Genomic DNA, 9,001 nt, shown 5'->3' on the forward strand with positions numbered 1-9,001 from the left:
AACCAGATTCTTTGAGGAGCAAACTCGTCCAAAAGTTCTCCTCAATCCACCTAGGGACCAAACTCACCCCAGTCCGGAACAACAAAAATAAAAGGTTAAATCACTGACTTGTCCTTTGGATAGCCTCAAACAATGTGTGAGATGGGGATATCATGGGAACACATTAAATCTAGTCCAGAGTAAAAGACCCAAACCATTAACAATTTTTATATATTAGATAGTGATTCATCTGCTCCAGTCTACTGATCTGCCTCGTTCACATAGAATTACTTTCTTATGTAAACATGGCAACAAAGACAAAAACATTATATTTCCAGGTAAACGTTGTGCATTAAAAGCTCCATAAGGTCTGTGATTGCCATTGGTTTGTTGTTTTGTTTTGTTGGTGGTTTTTGGTTTGGTTGTGGGTTTGGTTTTGGTTTGTTTTTTTTTTGGGGGGGAGGGTACTTTGTTTTGGTTTGTTCCATTTTGTTTTGTTTTTTTCCCCAATGATTAATAGAAACTCACTTGTACCTAAATGAAGTGATAATCAGTGTCTCTTCTTCCTAGCAGATGTATATCTGACCAAGATACAATTAATGTGGACCATTGATTGGACATCAGTTTCCCTAGTAGATACCAGTATTCAGAGAGAGCATAATGACAAGGCTGCTTCTTGCTCCAGCAATTGAAATAGTTGTTCAGACAAATTTCTTTACATTTTACAGTCCTGTTGCATGATAGATACTACTCAGAAAATACAACACCTCGTGTCACCGATCAGCAGAGGAGAAAGATGACTCCATTCCAACCACCAAATGATGAAGACTGCTGTGGGAATGAAAAGATCCTGTAACAAGAGTTCCCCACCTCAGTTGCCACAGGCACATATTCAGAAATGTAAATTGTATTTTGGCCTCATGAATAGTCCTTAGTGTCCCTATTACAAACCCCTACTGCATGCTTCCATTTCATCTGTATAGCACTCCTATAATTTTATGGCTAAACACATCTAGGTTTTCTCCCTCAACAATCATTCTAGAATTACTCTCACAGTATTGCAAAGTTGGGTCATTTCTGATTCTTGTTTCATCTTCTCCATTGTAGTTGCAGCGCTGAATCATGTTAACTTCAGAGCACATAACTGGTTATCCATATGGAAGGTAAGTAGCCTCACATACCATATCATGTGGGATCCAAATGGCGTTGCCTAATGCCAAGGTAGCCCTGCGCCGAGGTACTCAGACACCCCTCCTTGCTGCTGCATGTCACTGCCATCAGTGAGTTCTCCCTGTATCCCAATGTCCTGAAAATGAGTTTACTTTGCAAGTGAGCAGAGCCTGTATTCATTGTGCCTGTAGCTCTCCTCCTCCTCTTGCATGCGACGTGACAGTCTCACAACCATTCTCTCTTTTCCCGGAGCACCTTTCTCAGACTGCCTTAGCCCAGGCTTTCTTGGCCATGGGTCTGGAACATGGCTTGACACAAGCTCTGCACTGGGATGGGAGAGCACTACAACGTACCTGCAACAACCACATGGACCTGAAGCATGGGTCTGTGCAACACCAGATGTTTGAATGGGTAGCTTCTAATGAAACCTATAGCAGATCCAGGAGATGCTTGAGGGTTAGTGACCACCAAGAAAGCTTTTCCACATTACCTCTTGGCTGCAGTACTTGTTCTGTCCCAAGAAGCACCATGCATGGGAGCTCCAGGTGAGGATCACACAGGGCACTGTGAGGACAGACTCCCGCAGCTGCTGTGTGCCAAACTGCACCCATGCCTGACACATTTACAGTTGCCATGGAGAGACCAAAGCATGCAGAAGTATCACATCCTCCAATTGCAACAAGATCTCACAGAAATAAATATCTGTTTGTGAATTTAAAAGGGAAATACAATAGAATAATTATGAAAATCTGTGCCCATTGGCTGCTGGCAAACATGAATTACCTGGCAAAGCTAGTCTATCATCCTATATTATCAGTAGGCTGAAGCTCTAGCCTAACCATTTCTTTAATAGAAAAGAGAGGAAACTGGACACAGCTATGTCACCTTTCTTTTTAAGACTTTCACTTCTAAAACTCAAATACTTTTAATCTTGACTGTCTTGCAACACAAAAATGGATTAAGGCACCATTAAGCCAAGAATCACATTTTTGTTTGCAGTGCAATTTCTCACAAATTTTGTGAATAGGTTGGTTTCCCTCCCAACAGTTATATTTCTGCCCTTTGAAACTGTGCTGCAGCTACAGCAGCTGCTAATGAGAACAGTTCAAGGATAAGACTGATTCTCTGAGACTGCAAAGAAGAGCTCAAACACCCACTCCTTCCAAGTGCTACTATTTGGCAATGTTTCTTGAAGAAAGAAACACTAGTATATTAAGGTTCATTGAGCAGACAGGAAATGACCAAAATCTTTTCATTCGGGCTTCAGACCAAAGTAAACACACTTTATGCATTTTTAATGTGTTTGGTTTTTTGCTTGTTTTGTTTTAATGAATTTATTCTCATTTTCTGCCAAACTGTGAATTTATGGTATAGAAATGTTAAACTATTGCAATTAATTTTGTTGCCATGAAACAACCCAAGTTTGCAAGCTTGATGTCTGAAGATAATTTTGGTCAAGCCTCTGATTAAGGATATTTGCAGTGCATAATAGCAGTAATTTATTTAAACTATGCTCAGTGAACAATGAAATCTATACTCACCTGCCAGTGAATGGCTCTCAGCCATTTATGTGCATGTAGCTAAGCATATCCAGTTATTATTATTTTGATTTGTTTTAAGAACTTAGAAGCCTAGCTGGAGACCACCATTCACAAACTTCACCCACATTTGAGGGAATTTAGTCTTAAACTAAACACACAATCTCACTTTTTTCCACCGAGCCTTCTGAGTCTGTTGCGTTGGCGATAGCAGGTAGAGAGAAATAGGCCAAAACAACAAGGTACAAAAATCAAGTCATGTAAAGTACTCTAACCAGAAGGTCCCAGGGGCAAATGACTCAAGGCTAGCACTCCCGGAGCTAGAGAGGGAAACTGTGCTAAAGCACATTTCATTAACACAGACCCAGCTTCTTCTTTTTTTCTTTCTTTTTTTTTTTTTTTTCCTCCGGTGAAGATTGAAAGCAGAGCGATGGAATAAAGACATAGCAATGTCTTGTATTCATCCTGGAGACAGAGGGAACGAAGTGGCTTGTTCTGCGGTGATACAGTGCCATCTAGTGATTCCTTCCTCCAATGGAAAAAGAAAAACCCAACAAATTACACCTCCAGGTTAAAATAAATAAATAAATAGCCCAAATTAACCCACCAAATTACATCTCCAGGTTAAAATAAATAAACAAACAAATAAATAAATAAAAAGCCCAAATTACACCTCGGGTTGGCTGAGGAAGTCTGACAGGTAGCTTGGTCCCTTAACAGGTTGCAGGTGTAAACAGGCTTCCCCATTGCAGGCAATAGCTGCTGAGGAGGTTTGGGTTGAAAGACATCGCCACCTCCACCACCTTCTGCAGGGATGGGGACCCAGGGTGGCACCTCAGTGGTTGGCCCTGGGCAGGCCAATGGGCCTCCACATCTGCTCACCATCTTCAGGAAGCCAGCGCATCATGACGCTGCAGTATTAAGGGTCCCCAAAGCCCGTGTGACAGGCAGCACAGCTTTGGCAGATGTAGCTGAGGTTCACTTAACCAGCACTTTGCATCCCAGGGCTTAATTAGCTGCTGCTGTGCTAAATAACAGCTCCCAGGAGGCAGCTACACGTCAGTGCTCTTACAAGCTGGTGAGTGAGCCAGCTCAGTGTCAGAAGCAGCACAGCTAGCTGGAAGTGGTAAGGAGTAACCTCTTTCCTCCCCTCCTGCTTCCCAACCTCTGCCACCCCCAGGCTGTCATCTGGGGTTGAAAAGATCAACTTTTTCAGTGAGAAGTGTCCAAATTCTTACACTGGTTTCTAGACTCCTGGTCCCTTCCTGTTCAAAGACAATCATCCAAAGGTATAAGATAACCAAATAGCAATCAGGACCTCGAGGTCCTAAGCCAATTCGAAGGTTGGCAGGCAGTTGTGCCTCCTATGGTAAGTCACAGAATCACAGAATGGTTCGTGCTGGAAGGAATCTCTGGAGATCATCTAGTCCAACCCACCTGCTAGAGCAGGTTCACCTAGAGCAGATGGCATGAGTGGTGCCACTGTCAAATTTGGAGTAGTTACCTAGTAGGTATAATATATAGATAATCAGATACACTAGATACATCTAATATCTATAAAATAACAGCTTAAGGTAAAGTACATACCTTTAGCAGGGTGTTCCTACCCACTTGGAATTCAAGAAATAACAAGCTCAACCTTCCTTATGGGTTTCCAGCCATGAATAACAGAAGATGTCAAGGAGAACTGGTTCTGTCAGTTGTCAGTTCACATCCCATAATAAAGATGTGCTCAGCATGCAACCAGTGTGTGAAAGAAAGTACTGCCACTCAGGAACCAGAGGCTGAAAGAGGTTTGGAAGCAATAAGCATCAGTACAGGACTGTTTGGGGTTTTCGTTCAGTTGTGCTGAATGCACTATTCCAAATAGCACCATCTCTATCATGGCTTATCTAATAGCATTATAAAACCCAAAATGGGTGAAAGGAATTTCCCGACAACTGAAAAAAGCCTGAAAAATTATGTTTAGAAGAGCAAATATCTTGTCAACAATTTCATGATTCACACACAAAAAAGGACTATTTTTATGTTTAGAGACAAAAACTAATTAGAAGCACTAAAACACTGAACACTGAGCAAATTATCACCTTTAAAGCCATTAAGAATATCCAAGAATGCTAATAGTACCATTTGTTATCACTTTCATAACCATGTTTCATATTGAAAGTCAAAGCACTGAACTCATGCATTTCTAAGACTTTCTAATACAGCACCAGAGTAGATGGAGGAAGAAGGATTTCTTACAAAAGGACAGCCTTTCCTCAGATGCACCTGGGAAGAATGTCCCAGGTAGCTTGATGCATTTTTACTGCCTTTGTGAGGACTTTGGGATTAACCCAGTACTGGGGAGGGGAAGGGGGTCTCCCACAGGGACATGAATTTTCTCATCACTGTAAAGAGAGTGCTGGTGAAGAAGGAACATATTTGTGAAAGAATTACCAGTAACTGTTCCCCCATATTCTTTGAGTGATAATTAGCAATATATGCTAGCAGAAGTAAAATTCCTGACGCAGAACCAAATAGGAACTTGTGCATGTTTGTGTTTGAGCTAGTTTTTCTTTACTGATGCAGTGTTTACCTTTTCCCATTGCTAATATTTTTTCCTTCAACTGGAAATACTTTCCTGAAAACTACAGTTTGCGTATTGGGCCATATTGATATCATAGTCATACAGAGTCTAAGAAGGTCTATTGAAAAGAATGGGGAAAAGGCTTCTCAAACAGTAGAGGAGCAGATTCTGAGGGCTGTAATATTTCAAAGCTGATCTTCATTCAACACTAACACATAATTCTCAAATTCCATGATGCACAGGAAGCAGTCCTTTGCCCTGTTCCACCCTGCTGAGCTCCTGTTTGAATACCATAGCCAGGACTGAGTGTCATTTTCTCAAAGTAAGTACAAAAATCTAGTGAAAGCAGCAAACAATAAGACAGCTCCAGAAAGTATGACATACAAGGAAGACTTGCACAGGGTAAAATAATTTAGCTAGCGGAAAGAGGAAAGATATGAGATCTCCCTGTCCATCATGGATGGGAGGAAAATGCAAGGACCTTCATTTGCAACTAGGAGAATGCTAGCACAAAGCATTTTAGCTGTGCAGGTAACAACATAGGAACACAGTTCCTGAGGGGCTGTGGATTCTCCTCATTGGAGGTTTTTAAGGACAAATTTAATAAACATACAGTTATAACTACTCTAGCCTGAAGAAGAAGCAAAGCCTAGACAAGTTCATGAGTTTCCTCAAGCCCTATTGTTCTATGATATTAAAATTCTAGCCTAGAAAAAATGAGCTTCCTTCCAACTGCAAATACAGAAACAAATAACAAGTACAGTCCAAATTCACACACACCAGTGTAAATCAGGACATACTAAGCTAAAGGCAGCAGAATTATGCTGTAAAACCCAAAAAGATAGCATCCAAGGTCATTAAGCTAATGGATTTTAAGGTAACATACAGCAAATTCAAGACACTTTTGTACCCACACTAGTTTCCTTGTTCCATTCTATACTGGGTTTTGTAGCAATAAGAGTATCATCACCTCATTACCTTGGTACCTGGGTAGTGTAGCAGGGTGGAAAATAATATTAGCCAGGAGAAAAGCTGATTTGATGACCCTGCACCATATTTGAAATCCACTGGTGGAAGGTTTGGAGATCAGCACATTCTTTATATGGCTCTGCTTAACAAACCAATTTCTCCAACTTCTGTAGCTAACAGTTCCACACGACTTTCTTTTTTTAACTGTCTAATTTTGTACATGGTAACTGTATTAATTAAAAATGGGACCAAAGGGCCTAGCTAAATCTTTGATCTTCTCCGTGCCCCAGTTTCCCCTGCCTGTAACACAAAGATCATATTTTTCTCACCCCAGATGTCTGCTGGATGATTAATTCATTATGCTTTGCATATCTCCAAATTACTAAATTAGATCATAGCAGATATTCCAACCACAATTTTAGAAATTAATTCCTATTTATTGGACTTGTGATAGAATTCAGAAAATAGTTGGAAGATCTGGTTTTTATTTGTAGCAGCCCAGTGAGAATAGGATCAGCTCACGCTTTCTCATTTTGTTTCCAGGATGCCCGCCTGCTTCTGGCACAACCAGTACCCTCCAACAGGTACCTTTATGTCTGCATTGGCATCCTGTCCCAGGGGAACGCCCTTACCGATCACCTTCCAAAAGGCTGGGCTGCCCCTTTGTATATCTGTAGGAAGCTTTCATTGCATACAAGAGCATTTAAATGTCCCTTCCATTTAGCATGAAGGGCCAGGTAGTCAGTACAACACTGGGTTTAAGGCAATTTATGTATTGACAAGGACCAGCCTAATGCCATCTACTACTGGGTAGAAATCAGCTCTTTTCAGTGGTAAGGTGGAAGCACAGTCTGCCTAGCTGCATGAATACCCCAGAGCATCACATGTAGTAGTGGTTATATTTAACTCTCCATGTGTGGACAGTCTTATCCTAAAAGTAACAAAGACATTTTCCTGTTAAACCCACTTCTGAAGATAAATGTTGAATGTGAGTAAACTAAGTGGAACAAGACATTCATGCCAGGAGCTAATAAAGGACAGTTTATCAAGCTCAGTATGAAGAGAAGGCCAAGAATAAGTGAGACACACCTGAAGCTGTGGATATCAAAAGCCCAGGCTCAAGGCATGAATGAATCACCTTAAAACACTTGCTCACATGAGTTGCCTGTGTGCTAGGAAATGAGTATTTAGAAGCGTGAGGCAGTGGCCACTAATTCAGCAGGGTATCTGGGCCACTTTCATCACTGCTGTCAATGTCTTCGACTCTGGGCAGCTTGGCTTATCATGGGTGGAGCTATTCCTATGTCCACAGTTGAGAGGATACCAAGCGAGGACAACTTCCACTGAACACTACAGTAAAGCTCTTGCTTGAGTAGTGCAATAGCTTCACTATTTCTCACATTATTTGGCAACTGTGTCCTATATTTCTACCCTAGCAAAGCTCCTTATTTGCCATTGTTTCTGAATATAATATCATTCTGAAATAAGGAAACATTAAATTCAGGGCATTAGTTTTGAATGCCACGTTATGTTTTCCATTGTATATTGCCACCACAGACTGTTAAAAAGGCACGTCTGCTGAGCTAAATTTAAGATTTTTGTCTTCAGGCTTAATAATACCTCCAAGAGCTGCTTGACTCTGTTAAGAAAATTAAGTATATACTTAAATTTAAGCATGCAAGTTGTCATCTGAGGTCAGTCAGAATTTTGTTTGAAAATAAAACTGTGATTAAGTCAGTATATAGACTTTTTTTTTTCCAATACAATATAGCTGCTATGGCAACAATCAGTAGCACAGCACTTGTGGTGAAAGGCAGTGCATTTTGATTATTAAATGAAGATTCAAACCTTCAGAATTAAATTGTTTTACTAGCATCTAATTTCCCTCCTGTTGGCTCAACAGACCTCAATGAGTGTTTATTAGCACTGATAAGCAGCACCAAGACAATAATTGTACAGCATGCTCTAAAAGACCAGTTAGTGCTGCATAATAAACATGGCATTGACTCCCTGTACATAAGCCCAAAGATGACAGTATAGAACAGATATTCAGTCTACAAGGATTTTGTGTATCTTTGCCTTGGTAAGGAAATCTTTTCATTCAGCTCCTCAAAAATTAACACCTAATAGACTCTATTATGCAAATGCTAATCACGATCAAAGTAGGGATATCCAAGAAGGGATATCCAAGCCATGACCATAGGTCTATAGTTTTATTGTGTGTGCACAATATACATTTGATTTCTATCAGAATCGTATAGAGCAAAGAACACATACAGTATCACCTTATCCTGTGAAAGCTGAGAAATACCATTAACTAGGCAGAAGAAAAAAAAAATAGATTCATGGGAAATAATAAATACAAAATATCAATGAAGAAAGAATAACAAGGGAGAAGTTACTGTCTGGCCTGAAGGTCATAGACAAGTCCATACAAATTTCTGAAACTGTTTTCTGTGTTGAAAAACCTTAGACATGCTAAATTGCCTGCTTTTAGGAGATGTTCTCAAGGCTGGTCCTAGACCACCTTTTTGGAATTTTAACAGGAAAATTTGGTTCCCTAACAGCATCCCCATAAATCCGATGGAGCACGGTTGTGCTTTTGTGGCTTCCAGCTTTCTCTTCTGCCCTTTCAGTGACCATGCCTGATACAAAAATGTCAGATGTCTTTCCTTGATGTCACTCTGGGATCATTTCTACCCAGCATCTTGCTGTCACCTGCCACAAAGGTGTAAGTGATTTATATCCTATCTGCATACAGGCTGCCACAAAAGAC

This window comes from Columba livia, chromosome 3 (assembly GCF_036013475.1).
Source record: "Columba livia isolate bColLiv1 breed racing homer chromosome 3, bColLiv1.pat.W.v2, whole genome shotgun sequence".
NCBI classification, from domain to species: domain Eukaryota; kingdom Metazoa; phylum Chordata; class Aves; order Columbiformes; family Columbidae; genus Columba; species Columba livia.